At 59.2% G+C, this 15523-nt stretch overlaps 1 protein-coding gene across 4 annotated transcripts in view; it reads right to left on the reverse strand.

Annotated features, from left to right (window-relative positions):
- Nucleotides 1–15141, reverse strand: part of ARHGAP39 (Rho GTPase activating protein 39) — a 68866-nt gene extending 53725 nt beyond the window's left edge. For 3 of the 4 annotated variants that reach the window (XM_051828698.3, XM_051828696.3, XM_051828697.3), the window contains exon 1: nt 14940–15138. The gene's annotated coding sequence lies outside the window, so the exon portion shown is untranslated. Of the gene's footprint in view, nt 1–14939 lie in introns of all 4 variants that reach the window. The other variant, XM_089336573.1, reaches the window with a different exon arrangement.
- Between the last annotated feature and the right edge of the window lie 382 nt (nt 15142–15523).

The raw sequence follows: 15523 nt of genomic DNA on the forward strand, positions 1-15523 counted from the left end.
GAGCAGCAGCCCAGCTCAGTGCCCGGCAAGGATCCAGGACGTGCGGCTGTTCCTGCCGCCCAGCCCCACCCCAGAGGGCCCCAGGTGACAGGGCCCACACCAGTAGCCTGCACTGCCTCCAGCCCATGTTCCCTGAGCACGCTGCACCACGCTGTCATTCCCTCACCCCAAACCCTTCTGTCTGCTCGACATCACGACCCGGATGCTGACCACACAGTGGGCCACCCAGCTCCCCCCCCACGTCATGACCGCAGAAGGCCCTCCCTCAGTTGTCCTCGCGCGGCCCTCTCTGCCGCAGGAGGCCTCACGCCTGGCTCCAGCCTCATCTGCACCGGAGCCCGTTCTCTGGGGCTCCGGCGCCTCTGGGATCTCAGGCTCACGTGCAGCACATCCGACCTGCACTCCACGCTTCAGCCACGTTACTCCACCTGAACTCTACCAGGAACTCTCAACCAGTTAGCTTCAGAATATGCCCAGGGTCAGTGCTGCGGCACAGCCGGATAAGCCACACCTGCCCCACCAGCAGCCCATGTGGGTGTTGGTTCCAGTCCTGGCTGCTCCACTGCTGGTCCAGCTGCCTGCTAATGTCCTGGGAAAGCAGTGGAGGACGGCCCGAGTGTTTGGCTCCCTGCATCTGTGTGGGAGACCTAGAAGAAGCTCCTGGCTTCAGACTGGTCCAGCTCCGGCTGTCACAGCCATTTGGGGAGTGAGCCAGTGGATGGCTGCAACTCTGCCTTCCAAATAAATAGATCTTTAAAAGAAAAAAAATCTAAAGAATGTTAAGATAAATGAAGAAAATAAAAATTAAGACCATTCCCAGATTCCAGAATCTGTTGGCTCCAAGATGACCACCCTGGTGGACCCCTTGTCTGGGCAGCAGCAGTGAGCTCCTAACTCCCAGTGTCACCCCATGCCCCAGTCTATTGGCCACAGCAGCCACCAGGGTCCTTGTGAAACAGGGGCAGTGGCCCATCCCCCCAGCCCACACTGCCCTCCTCCTGCTGTCCCCAGCCCACACTGCCCTCCTCCTGCTGTCCCTGTCCCCCAGCCCACACTGCCCTCCTCCTGCTGTCCCCAGCCCACACTGCCCTCCTGCTGTCCCTGTCCCCCAGCCCACACTGCCCTCCTCCTGTTGTCCCCCAGCCCACACTGCCCTCCTCCTGCTGTCCCTGTCCCCCAGCCCACACTGCCCTCCTGTCCCCCAGCCCACACTGCCCTCCTCCTGCTGTCCCCCAGCCCACACTGCCCTCCTCCTGCTGTCCCCCAGCCCACACTGCCCTCCTGCTGTCCCCCAGCCCACACTGCCCTCCTCCTGCTATCCCCCCCAGCCCACACTGCCCTCCTGCTATCCCCCCCAGCCCACACTGCCCTCCTGCTGTCCCCCAGCCCACACTGCCCTCCTCCTGCTATCCCCCCCAGCCCACACTGCCCTCCTCCTGCTGTCCCCCCAGCCCACACTGCCCTCCTCCTGCTGTCCCCCAGCCCACACTGCCCTCCTGCTGTCCCCCAGCCCACACTGCCCTCCTCCTGCTGTCCCCCCCAGCCCACACTGCCCTCCTCCTGTTGTCCCCCACAGCCCACACTGCCCTCCTCCTGCTGTCCCCCAGCCCACACTGCCCTCCTGCTATCCCCCAGCCCACACTGCCCTCCTCCTGCTGTCCCCCCCAGCCCACACTGCCCTCCTCCTGCTGTCCCCCCCAGCCCACACTGCCCTCCTCCTGCTGTCCCCAGCCCACACTGCCCTCCTGCTGTCCCTGTCCCCCAGCCCACACTGCCCTCCTCCTGTTGTCCCCCAGCCCACACTGCCCTCCTCCTGCTGTCTCCCAGCCCACACTGCCCTCCTCCTGCTGTCCCTGTCCCCAGCCCACACTGCCCTCCTCCTGCTGTCCCCCAGCCCACACTGCCCTCCTCCTGCTGTCCCCAGCCCACACTGCCCTCCTCCTGCTGTCCCCCAGCCCACACTGCCCTCCTGCTGTCTGCAGCTCTGGACAGCGCCCAGCACCACGGCTCCTTTCCCTGACAGATGGTTCCACCGTTCCAGCTCTGCTCACATGCCTGGGCTGTCAGAGAGGCCGCCTCCACCAGGCTGGCCCCGGGCAGGGCCTCGGCCTGTCTCCCCCAGCACGCAGAGCAGCTTCTCAGTCAACAGTGGGACTGCTCACAGGCAAATGTGCTGAGACTCCCGGGCTTGACCGCTGGCCGTCCACTGCCGTGTGCTCTCTGCTGCCTCGGTTTCCTCATCCAGTGAGTCGCCCAGAGCGTCCAGAACATGGGCTCCAGCAGGAGCAGGCCACGTTCGTCTCCCGGCTCTTGCTCCTGACACGCAGCAAACACCAGAGAACGCTTCGCTCTCCGGAAACCCGCTGATGGGACGGACGCTTGTCTACATCTTATTTTCTCCAGAAAGGACTTTGTAATGCACGCATGAAAATTTTTCAAATGTATAATCTGTACTGCAGGCTGGTGCCGCGGCTCAATAGGCTAATCCTCCACCTGCGGCGCCGGCACACAGGGTTCTAGTCCCGGTCGGGGCGCCGGATTCTGTCCCGGTTGCCCCTCTTCCAGGCCAGCTCTCTGCTGTGGCCAGGGAGTGCAGTGGAGGATGGCCCAAGTGCTTGGGTCCTGCACCCCATGGGAAACCAGGAGAAGCACCTGGTTCCTGGCTTCGGATCAGCATGGTGAACCAATGGCAAAGGAAGACCTTTCTCTCTCTCTCTCACTGTCCACTCTGCCTGTCAAAAAATAAAAATAAAAAAATAATAATCTATATTGCTCTTTAGAACCATCAACCAAATGGGGAAAGGACACACACACAGTCGAGCCCCGGCCAGAGTGCGCGTCCAGGTCTGCTGGCTGCCTGGACACGCTGGGGGAGGGCGGAGGGCTCTGCGCTGTGCTCCCTCACTGCCTTCAAATTTGGAACATCTGTTCAAATATCTAAGAGAAAATGAAAAAAAAAATGTAAAATACTCACTAGCAATAAAAAATCTGAAAATAAAATTAAAAAACAATTCCATTTATAACATCAAAAAAATTTTAGGAATAAGTTTAACAAAAGACGGGCCAGACTTCACCTCGAGAGCCTATAAGGCAGGGACCAGTGCTGTGGCACAGGAAGCTAAGCCACCACCCATGATGCAGGCACCCTCCATGACAGCGCCAGTTCAAGCCTTGGAGCTCTGCTTCCAATCCAGCTCCCTACTAACCCTCCTGGGAAGGCAGTGACGATGGCCCAAGGGCCTGGACCCCTGCCACCGGGAAGGAGACCCAGACAGAGCTCTGGGCTCCTGGCTGCAGCCTGGACCAGCCCCGGCCACTGAGGTCATTTGGGGAGTGAACCGGCAGATGAAAGATCTCTCTTTTCCTATCACCCCTCTGCTTTTCAAATAAATAAATAAATCTATAAATACTACAAAAATTGACGAAGTAAATTAAAAACAACCTAAATAAATGGTAAGACATCACCTGCTCATGAAATAAAAAGCTTTACTGAGAAAGCAAAATACTCCATATTAATTTAAAGATTCAGCAGATCCCTATTAAATGAGCTTTTTTTTTTTAACGGAAACTGGGTGATCCAGAAATTAATTTGGAAGTTTGAGACCCAGAGTAGCCGTAGCACTCTCAACAGAGTGGGAGAGCACGTGGCCTGACTCGCTGTGAAGCCACAAAAGGCGGCCACGGGCGAGAGGCGAGAGAGAAGCCCTCCAGCTGCTGGGTCAGGCGTTTTCCACGAGGCCGGAGGTCTCTGCTGTCCCATGGACACCTGCAGAGGAAGGGAGTCAGACTCTCCCCAGCACCATTTGCAAAAAGTAGCTCAAAACGGACCACATGCCTAAGGCGACAATATACAAAGATCGACACCACAAAGGGACTTCAGAAAGGAAGTGAAAAATGGAACTAAAAGATGAGCTTATTTTGCTGCAAAATTGTGAAGTCCGTGCATACAAAGGGTCTTCAAACTTTCATGACAACTGTGCATTATGAAAAAACCATGCATGGGTTCAAACATGTTCATGTCAGAACAAATTCATCTTTTAATTTCATTTTCCACAAACTTTCCAAAGCGCCCCCGTAAATAAAGACACAAGATCACCAGTTGCTACAGGGACGAGCATGAGCCGCAAGGGCCGGCACGCTCTGGAAGCTTCCTGTCTCTGGGAACAGAGAGGCAGGGATCCCACAGGTCTGCAGCCTACAAGCTCAAGCCCTCAGATGCAGACAAGACCCCAGCAACAGGGAAACACCTGTGTCCAGCCGTGAAGGGCGTCATGGAAGCGCAAGGACCACCACCACACCACAGGCACCCAACCAGGTACACCTCGTATGAAAGCAACCACACATGGGGCCAGGGATGTGGTGTAGCGGGTAAAGCTGTTGCCTGTGGTGCCAGCATCCCACATGGGCACCGGTTCGAGACTCGGCTGCACCACTTCTGATCCAGCTCCCTGCTGTGGCCTGGGAGAGCAGGGGAAGATGGCCAAGTGCTTGGCCCCTGCACCCGCGTGGGGGACCTGGAGGAAGCACCTTGCTTTGGATGGAGCTGTGCCGTTGCGGCCCACTGGGGAGTGAGCCAGCGGATGGAGACCTCTCTCTAACTGCAGCTCTCAAATAAATAAATAGATCTTTTAGAAGAAAGAAGCCACACAAATGCAGCTCGGGGACCAGCCGCCGGGAAACTAAATGATTACTAGGTGGCAGCTGTATTTATCATGGGACAACATTTGTAGCTTGCAGCACAAGCACTATGTAAAGGTAAAACTTCATATTTTGAAATTATTTATTTATTTGAGAGAGACCTCTCCTATCTGTTGGTTTACTCCCCAAATGCTTCCAACAGCTGGGCCTGGGCCAGGCCAAAGCCAGGAGCCAGCAGCTCCATCTGGGTCCCCCAGGTGGGTGGCAGGGACCCGACCACCTGAGGCATCACTGCCTCCCAGGGTGTGCATCAGCTGGGATGTGGAATCGGGAGAAGATCCAGGGCTCAAACACAGGCACTCCCAGAAGGGGTGTGTGCATCATTCCCGGAGTCTGCCGTGGCCTGGGAAAGCGGTGGAAGATGGCTCAAGTGCCTGGGCCCCTGCACCCGCGTGGGAGACCAGAAAGAAGCTCCTGGCTCTGGATGGGCGCAGCTCTGGCCGTTGACGCCATTTAGGGAGTGAACCAGTGGAAGGAAGACCTTTCTCTCTGTCTCTCCCGCTCACTGTCTGTAACTCTACCTCTCAAATACATAAAATCTTAAAAAAAGAAAGAAAGAAAGAAAGAAAGAAAAAAGAACATGTGAACACTGCAAACTCAACTAAGTAAAAAGGAAGATAATAAAAGTGGGGGAAGACTCAACAAAACAGACACAGACATGAACCCCACACCCGCGCCCAGTGGGAGAGATGAGCAAAACCAAAGGCCAGTTTTGCGACAAGAGGAGGATGCACTTGAGGCAGAACCAGCTCCAGTCACGGCTGAGAGGACAGCGGGAGGCGGGCCGCGGGCCGGCAGCTCCACTCGCGCCCCAGCCAGACAGCGGGAGGCGGGCCGCGGGCCGGCAGCTCCACTCGCGCCCCAGCCAGAGCCTGGGCTGAGTCCTGGCTCCACTCTCGTTCCAGCCGCTGGCCAGCAGCAGGTGAAGGGCCAGGTACTTGGGACCCTGACCCCGAGGGGAGACCCAGATGCAGTTCCTGGCTCCTGGCTTCAGCCTGACACGGCTGTGGCTATTTGGGGAGTGAACGGAAGCAGACAGAAGACGTCTCTCTCTTCCTTTCAAACCAACAAGAAATACAGAAATTTTGTTGTTGTTTATGGGATGCAGGCATCCAAGCAGTGTCTTTTTTTTTTCCTTTTTAAAGATTTATTTAATTATTTTAAAGGCAGAGTTACAGAGAGGCAGAGGCGGAACGAGAGCTCTTCCATGGGCTGGTTCACTCCCCAAATGGCTGCAATGGCCAGGACTGGGCTGATCTGAGGCCAGGACCCAGGAGCTACTTCTGGGTCCCCCATGAGGGTTCGGAGCCCCAAGTACTTGGACTATCTTCAGCTGCCTTCCCAGGCACATGAGCAGGGAGCCAGACTGGAAGTGGAGCAGTCGGGACTTGAACAGGGATGGGATGCTGACTGCAGGCGGTGGCTGCACCTGCTATGCCACAGCACCAGTCCCCAAAAAATAATTTTTTTTTTTTTTTTTGACAGGCAGAGTGGATAGTGAGAGAGAGACAGAGAGAAAGGTCTTCCTTTTTGCCGTTGGTTCACCCTCCAATGGCCGCCGCGCTGCGACCGGCACATTGCGCTGATCCGAATCCAGGAGCCAGGTACTTCTCCTGGTCTCCCATGGGGTGCAGGGCCCAAAGACTTGGGCCGTCCTCCACTGCACTCCCTGGCCATAACAGAGAGCTGGCCTGGAAGAGGGGCAACCGGGACAGAATCCGGTGCCCTGACTGGGACTAGAACCCGGTGTGCCGGCACCACAAGGCAGAGGATTAGCCTATTGAGCCATGGCGCCAGCCAAAAATAAATCTTAAAAAAAAAAAAAAAGGCTTGCACACACTTAAGCAACTATTGTTGCTTAAAAAGTGGAAACGACCCAGGTGTCTGCATGGAAGAATGGAACAACAAATCAGGGCTTTTATTTTTTATTTTAGTTAATAAAATTTTATTTTTCCAAATGTACAATTCACTAGACCTGGTCAGGCAGGGTCACCAGTGGCTATGGCATCTCCATCCTTGCTGTCTCTGGTGTGAGTTGGTTGGGCTCTGTGCTTTGAAGCCAGTTTGAGAAATCCTTTACTGAGGAGCTCTGGAAGGCGGCCCCGGCCTGGGCCCCGCAGCTCCAGCCGCTCAGGGACCACAGCCAGAGTCAGGAGCTGTGAGTGTCCACAGCGGCTTGTCAGACAGAACCAGGTTACACAGCTTGTCCCACACTCTGCCCACACATCTTCTGTTGGCCTCCAAAGCTGTGCACGGGGCCTTTACCTTTCTTTCTTTCTTAAGTATTTTTTAAAATTTACTTATTTGAGAGGTAGAGTTACGACAGAGGTCTTCCATCTGCTGGCTCACTCCCTAAACAGTTGCAATGGCTGGAGCTGAGCGGCTTTGGAGCCAGGAGCCAGGAGCTTCTTTCCCAAGGACTTGGGCCTTCTGCTGCTTTCCCAGGTGCATTAGCAGAGTTGAATCAGACGTGAAGCAGCCAAGACCTGAACCAGTACCCACATGGGATGCAGGTGCCACAGGCAAAGGCTCAGTCCACCTGCACCACGGTGCCAGCCCCGTCTTGTGATAAATATATATATATATATTTTTTAATTTATGTGACAGAGTTACAGAGAAAGGCAGACAGAGAGAGAGGTCTTCCATCTGCTCGGTCACTCCCCAAATGGCTGCAACAGCTGGATCTGAAGCCAGGAGATTCTTCCGGGTCTCCCACACGGGTGCAGAGACCCAAGGACTTGGGCCACCTTCCACTGCTTTCCCAGGCCACAGCAGAGGGCTGGACTGGAAGTGGAGCAGCCAGGACTGAAATGGGATGCCGGTACTGCAGGCTGGGGCTTTAGCCCACTGTACCACAGTGCCGGCCCCATCCTTGTCTTCCTTGGTGACTCGCTGGCGCCTGTCTCTTGATGTCCTCGGGCAGCAGGGCAAGGTGCAGAGCACAACAGAGACCATCTCAGCCTTGCCAGATGTTGGACAAAGAGAAAACAGGGCGTGGAGTCCTGGGAAGCAGCCTCAGCACCTGAGACTGGGTGCCTGTGCCAGCGGCTCACGACACCCCCGCCCCGCCCCACCAATCTCTCTACAGCCAGCCCACCGAGCCCCAGGACGACCCCTGCTCCGAGGGTACTGTGTTTGCATTTCTCATCTCTTAGGCCAGGTCACGACACAGAAGCCTGGGCGATGCTTCAGAAAGACACAGTGGGCCGGCGCCGCGGCTCACTAGGCTAATCCTCCGCCTCGTGGCGCCGGCACACCGGGTTCTAGTCCCGGTCGGGGCGCCGGATTCTGTCCCGGTTGCCCCTCTTCCAGGCCAGCTCTCTGCTGTGGCCAGGGAGTACAGTGGAGGATGGCCCAAGTGCTTGGGCCCTGCACCCCATGGGAGACCAGGATAAGTACCTGGCTCCTGCCATTGGATCAGCGCGGTGCGCCGGCCGCAGCGGCCATTGGAGGGTGAACCAACGGCAAAGGAAGACCTTTCTCTCTCTCTCACTGTCCACTCTGCCTGTCAAAAAAAAAAAAAAAGAAAAAAAAGAAAGACACAGTGTCTCAGGCCAGCCCTCGGCCCAGCCTGGCCGCCTCCCTACCACTCTCCTGTGTCCCTGAAGCTCTGCCCTCCAGCTGCCCAGGGCTGCCCTGTGAGCTCGTCTCCCCCAAGGCCCTGAACTGCTTGCTCTCAGCCTGGTTCCGGTCCTACAGAGCACACACCAGACTCAGGTCTAAGAGGCAGGGGTCTCACCCTGCATGCCAGCCCCTAGCACTGGCACTCCCGCAGTGATCATGAGCAGTTGGGAAAGGCAGTTCCAAGGTGCACCCTCCTCCCAGACTCCCAGGAGGGACTGTGGCGTTGCCACCGGCTCCCAGTGCCAGGCATGCTCACCGCAGCCTGTAAGCTTCAGAGCCGTGAAATGATGCCCCTGCTGAGTGACTCGCGCCTGTGAGGGCCCGACTCGTCTGCGGCTGCACCTGGGACTCTGATGGAGCCTCTGCCCCCCCCGCCGTGCAGGGTGGGCACCAGGCAGCCAGCCTGGAGTTGATAAACGATTTAGCGCTTAAAACACATCAGAAGGCATGAATGGGGTCTTTGTGTAAGTTCTGGGGTTTTCTGAAAAGCAAGTGAACAGAAAAAGCTGGAGCCACGAAGCTGCAAAACACCTTTTTTTGTTTTTCAAAAGTTATCTTACTTACTTGAAAAGGAGAGTAATGGAGAATCTTCCACCTGCCAATTTACTGCCCAGGGGGCCAGAAAGCCAGGGCTGGGCCAGATGGCAGCCAGGAGCTTCGTCTGGGTCTCTCACACGGGGCAGGGACCTAAGTACTTGAGCCATCCTCTGCTGCTTTCTTAGGCCGTTAGCAGGGAGCTAGATGGGAAGTGGAGTGGCCAGGACTTGAACCAACACCTCTACCTGCTAGGCCACAGCGCCGGCCCCACCTCTCTTCTCACCTGTGTCCCGAGTCACAGGTGGGACTTCAGCTGCAAAACACCTCCCACTGGAGAGACAGGCCACGTTCTTCATGTTGCAGGCAGCACACGGCCCTCCAGGCTCCAGGACATACACCATCTGGGTCCTGCCTCACGCTGCCCCTTCCTCCCGGGGTGCACTCGTCTGGGGCCTGGGCAGCAGCCCTCCAGGCCCAGCCGCCAGCACCACGCCTCCTGACCCCTAAGAGTCTGCCTAGGACCCCAGGCACACTGCCACCACTGCACATCCACTCCAGAGCCACCTCCACAGGTCTGGCCTGTCTCCATCTCCAGGGTGCTTGATGGGCAGGTGGCTGGCCCACGGCGGATGACAGGGGACTGGGAGTGGGATGAGGTGTCTGGGTCCAGCACACACAGAACCAGGCAGAGCCAAACCAATGGAGGTGGGATCTGTCCCCAAGAGCTCCATGCAAGAGCTGTGCCTTTCCTGGACCCAGGCGGCCTGTTCCAGACGCATTCTGTGGTTCCTGCACTTCCTGTGAAGGTCCCACGCGAGGGCCTCTGGGCCTGTGGCATTATCCCCACCCAGTTTCTAGGAACCAGAGGCCACTTTTCAGAAGCAGCAGGAATTTTCATAGCAAACTGAATCAAAGTCCAACACCACCGCCATTATCCTCCAGCTTTGTCCAAGCTGCCGACGCGCCCTGTCGGCACGCAGTCCAGCACCTCAGGGACCTGAGACCGTGGGCTGCCCGACTGCCGCTGAGACACCCCGGCAGCAGGCCCGGGGACGAGAGACACCGCCCACAGCTCCGCCACAAGGAAATCCAGGCCCTGTCCCCGCTGAGCCTCCACTGGAGAAGGCGGGAAAGGCGGGAGGAGCACGGCACAGTACAGAGAGGGGCGGACGGAGGCTCCTGTCCGCGCCCGGTGCCGCGGCCGCTCTCCTGTGCACACCTGTGCACACGGCGCTCCTCGTCTGAGCCCAGCCTGTACGCGGGTGTGCTGTGCCGGAGACGGCAGTTTGGCACAGCACCGTGCCCCTTCCCAGTGCCTGGCTCAGGTCCCAGCTCCACTCCCGACTCCAGCTTCCTGCTGTGTGAACCCTGGGAGGCAGTGGTGAGGGCTCAAGCACCTGGACCCTGCCGCCCTTGTGGGAGACCTGGAGTAAGTTCCTGGCTCCCCTGTGGCCTCTGAGCCCTGGCTGCCGTGAGTACTGGGAGTAAACCAGAGGATGTGAGCTCTCTCACTGCCTCTCAAATAAACACATTTTTAAAAAAATACATAAAATTTGGCCGGCGCCGTGGCTCACTAGGCTAATCCTCCACCTCGCGGCGCCGGCACACCAGGTTCTAGTCCCGGTCGGGGCGCTGGATTCTGTCCCGGTTGCCCCTCTTCCAGGCCAGCTCTCTGCTGTGGCCCGGGAGTGCAGTGGAGGATGGCCCAAGTGCCTGGGCCCTGCACCCCATGGGAGACCAGGAAAAGCACCTGGCTCCTGCCATCGGATCAGCGCGGTGCACCGGCTGCGGCGGCCATTGGAGGGTGAACCAACGGCAAAGGAAGACCTTTCTCTCTGTCTCTCTCTCACTGTCCACTCTGCCTCTCAAAAATAAATAAATAAATAAATAAAATTTAATAGTTTTAGCATACTCACAGATATGTGCAATATTCATTACAGTGAATTTCAGGGCATTTTCATTCCCATTCCTCTTAGCTGTCACCCCCCAGCCCTGGGAAACCACAAATGTGCCTCTCTCCATGCAGGTCCTGTTCTGGACGCTTCATATAAACCTATCAGTGCAGTGTGTTCCTGGCTACTTTTACTCAGCGTAATATTTTCAAGGTCACTCATATTTCAGCATAAATCAGTAACTTCGTTTTTTCGTTTTGTTTTTATTTGAGGCAGTGTGACAGACAGGGTGGGGGAGGGGGGAACAAGCTCCCCAAATCAAATGCCTGCAATAACTGGGGCTGGGCCAAGGCTGGAGCCAGGAGCTCAGAATGCAGCCGCGGTCGCCCACAGGGGCGGCAGAACGAATCATTTGAGCCATCACCACTGCCGCCCAGCGTCTGCATTAGTGGGAAGCTGGACTCAGGAGCCGGAGCACGGAGTGAAATCCAGGTACTCCCACGTGGGACGAGGGCATCGAACTGTTAGCTAAACCCGTCTCAACTTTTTGTTTTGTTTTGTTTTGTTTTTTTGAAAGTCAGAGTTACACAGACAGAAGGAAAGGCAGAGAGAGAGAGAGAGAGACAGAGAGGGAGGGAGGGAGGGGTCTTCCATCCGCTGGTTCACTCCCCAGTTGGCTACAATGGCTGGAGCTGTGCTGATCCAAAGCCAGGGGCCCAAGGACTTGGGCATCTTCTGCTGCTTTCCCAGGCCACAGCAGGGAGCTGGTTCGGAAGGGGAGCAGCCGGGACTCCAACAGGCACCCATATGGGATGCCGGCACTCAGGTGCAGCTTTACCTGCTACGCCACAGCGCTGGCCCCTCAACTTACTTATTTTTATTGCCAAACGATATTCTGTTATATGGCTACAGCACATTCACTACTGATAGACACCTGGGTGCTGTCACTCCTCAGTCACTGCACGCTGCGAACACGCGTGGACAGGCCTCTGTGCGGCGTGTTTCCTGGACAGTCTTACTCAGGAGAACACACAAAAGGTGAGCCAATTCCCAGCTGAGAACGCCCTTGCATCTGCCTACCGTGCTGTCTGGAGTACAGATGGGTGGCGTGGAGACAGATGAAGAAAGAAGTGCAGAGTCAAAGACACTGGCAGTCAGGAGCGAGCCCCGTTCCTGGGCGGGTCCCACAGGCACCCACGACACTGCTCCTGAGGCCCCCGGCGCAGCAGCCATCCGGGGGGCCGGCTGGACAAACTTCATCCCCCCATTCAGGGCCAGACAAGGAAGCCACGGCACAGAATCACCAGGAAGTGTGCCGATGCGGAAGGGCCTCACAAACATGGCTGGAAAGGCAAGGTTCAGAAACTGCCACAGCGCAAGCTTGCCTGGCTGGTTACAACGCGGCTTTCCCAGAGGATACCAGGGAAGCCAGGCTCCCAGGGAGAGGCCTGAGGGGTGGGCCCTGCCGCACCCTCTGTTCTTCTGAACCGTGTGGCCACGTTATCAGCTCATAAACACTGAAGCCTTTAAGGAAGCAGAAATAGAAGAGAACCCTTTGAGAACGGAAAAACAAACAAACAAACAAACAAACAAAAAAACAAAAAAACAACTGCACTCAAGAAAGCCAGGAGGCTGGCACTGTGGTGTAGCAGGTAGAGCTGCTGCCTGCAGCCTCCCATACGGGTACTGGTTCAAGTCCCAGCTGCTCCACTTCCAATCCAGCTGTCTGCTATGGCCTGGGAAAGCAGTAGAAGACGGCCCAAGTCCTTGGGCCCCTGCACCTGTGTGGGAGACCTGGAAAAAGCCCCTGGCTCCGGATCAGCGCAGCTCCTGCTGTTGCGGACATCTGAGGAGTGAACCAGTGCATAGAAGACTATTCTCTCTCTGCCTCTCCTTCTCTGTGTGTGTGTGTGTAACTCAGACTTTCAAATAAATAAAAAGAAAGCAAGCAAGCCAGGGAGGAGAGGCCCTGGGTAGCTGGAAACAACCAATGTGGAGGAAATCAGTAGATGGGGAGTCCTGCCCACAGTGTCGATCACTCCCTGTGCAGGCAACTCCTCCCTGAGGCCAAGGCCGAGCCAGGGTCGGGGAGCTCAGAGACCCACAGGGGCAAGAGCATGCTCCTGGGCTCCTTACAGAACGTCCACGACACTAGAGGGACACACGAGACCCACAGCCCACGGCCACAGTCAGCGGACAGGCTGCTGAAGCGAGGCCGTCTGCTGTGGGGAAGCCGCCGCCTGCAGTGCCAGCACCCCACATGGGTGCTGGTTCGAGTCCCAGCTGTTCCGCTTCTGATCCAGCTCCCTGCTAATGAGCCTGGGAAAGCAGCAGATGCCTATGGGCACGGGCCCCTGCACCCGCGTGGGAGACCTGGAAGAAGCTCCTGGCTCTTGGTTTCAGGTTGGCTCAGCTCTGGGCATTGCAGCCATTTGGGGAGTGAACCGGCAGATGGAAGACCTCTGTCTCTACCTCTCTGTAACTCTTTCAAATAAATAAAATAAATCTTTAAAAAAAAATAAACAGAACGTATTTCAAGAAAACTTGTTTCTGGTAGCACTGGAGTCAACAGGCCACATGTGCTGAGCTGTGACTGAGCTGTCAAGGACATGCCACATCTCCACGCGGCAAGCCCTAAACAAGAGGGGACCAGACCCGAGGAGGTTAAGTCTGTTCGCTTCCCGCAGTTTAGCTAGGCAGGTGTCACGGTGTCACAGCCTATCCGAGCTCTCCCTTCCTGCCGGCCGCGTCCTGGATGTCACAGGGCAGCACCGCGAAGCCCGCGGCCTGGGCAGCTCACTGCACACGGGGGCAAGCTTCGTCTCTCCATTCACAGCTCCCTGACCCAGGACGCCGGGCCCTCAGGCCCCGGGGGCGCTCCCCAGAACAGGTCATACACGCAGCACACTCTTCAGTTCGGTCCAGATCTGTCCCTCCCCCAGGTCTGAATACAGAGCCGCAAGGTTCGGGTTCGTACGGCACCGGGATGGAACCAGTGAGCACCCCCGCTCCCCGCAGCACCCTGGCCGGCCGACCTTGGCGGCTGTAGCCATTCCTAACTTTTTAAAGCGCAACCCTCTACAAGTCGCGAGTCCCGCAACACCTCTGGGACGACATCACGAGGGTTCCCAAGGCAGGGACGTCGCCCAAGACCGCAAAGCCGGCGACCAGGAGTCACGCCTCGGCGGCAGGCGTCCTACGGCCCGGCGTAGGCGCTGGGCACCTGCTACCACGCCGCCGCCCAGCCGCACACCTTGCGCTCGGGCCGCGCGGGAGCCGCCGCAGGAACCACCTGCTGTTTACCGGCGGCGCCCGGGACGCGGCGTCCAGCCCCCGCCCCCGCTTCCAAAGACAAATGTCGGCATTGTCTGCGCCGGGGGAGGAACGCGAAGCCTGCAACTGTGGGTTCTCTGCAGAGGTCACTGGAGGTTTGGCGGGGCCCGCACGCCGCCCGAGAGGGAGGGGCCTCCCGCATTTCTGCCGCTGAAGGCTGCGCAGCGCGCACAGCAGCTGCTGCGGGAGCGGCACGGAACACACCCACAGCTGCCGCGCCCCGCGCCGGCTGCGCGCTCGGAAAGGAAAGGCGTCCCGGGCCTCCGGCGCACGTGCCTCGCCCGCGGCCGCTGCGGACCCCACCGGGGGACCCCGGCGCCAGAGCCCCCAGCCCGCGCCTGCCGCAGGGCACGCGGCGCCGGCGCCGGCCGCGACCCCGACCCCGAGCGGCGGGTAGCCGGGCCCAGAGACGCCCCTCGGAGCCCCGGGCCCCGGACAAAGCCCTGCGCGGGTGGGCAGTGCGCGTCCAGCGCCCGCACGGCCCGCCCCGCCCCGGGTCGCCCTTCAGGTCGCCCGCGCCGGCCCCACCCGCTGCCCCCGCGACCGGACCGCGCCCCCGGCCGCCTCAGGAGGGGACACCGAGCGCTCACACGCACTCTGGGCCCGGCGAGCCCGCACCCCAGTCCGGCCCCTCGGCCCGTGCCCTGCCCCCTTACGGCTTCGGCCCCCGGCGCCCCGGCGCCCCGGCCCCCGCTCCCGCGGCCCGGCCGCAGCCCCGCCCCGCACCCTCGGTCTCGGAGGGCCCGGGTTCTCTCGCGCCCGGGCCGGGGGCCCTCACTGAGGCCGGGCCGGGGCCGCAGCGCCGGCCTCTCCGCCATCTTCCTGGCCCGCGCCGCCCACCGCCCGCGCTCTCACCCGCCGGCTGTGCGCGGGCTGCGCCGCCACAGCCTTTCATTCCGGCCCGCGCACCGCGCCCCTCGCGTGAACTGCCGCGCGGTCCTCCGACCGCTGCCGCCGCCGCCGCCGCCAACAGCTCGCACTGCCCGTGTCCGCCGCCGCCGCCGCCGCCGCCGCCGCCGGCCCAGTGCGCGGCGACCGCGCGTCCTCCCGTCACCAAGCGCAACCCCCCGCCTCCGGCTCCGCCCCCGCGCCGGCGCCGGCCCGCCGCCAGGTGGCGCGGCGCGCGGGGCTCAGTGCGCCGGCGCCGCGCACGGCATGCTGGGACCGGGAGTCCCGCTCGGAGCGCGCGCGGCACGCCGGGAACGCCCCGAGGTTTCGGCGCGCAGCGGTTAACGCTGGCCGCGTCCTGGGGGGTCGTGTGTGGTTTTGCCGACGTAAGTCACGGGGCTGACTGACTCCGAGCCCGCACCTCCGCTCGGCGTCCCTGCCTTCCCGGCTTTGTGTCTGGGTCGCCGGTGTCCTCGGTGACCCCCAGCCGCCGCCCCGCGGCCCCCCAGAGCCGGCTCAGGCTCCCTTGAGGAAATCCGGCCCGGGTGGGC

Source organism: Oryctolagus cuniculus, chromosome 6, assembly GCF_051225735.1.
Source record: "Oryctolagus cuniculus isolate XC-2025 breed Fujian yellow rabbit chromosome 6, ASM5122573v1, whole genome shotgun sequence".
Classification (NCBI taxonomy): Eukaryota; Metazoa; Chordata; class Mammalia; order Lagomorpha; family Leporidae; genus Oryctolagus; species Oryctolagus cuniculus.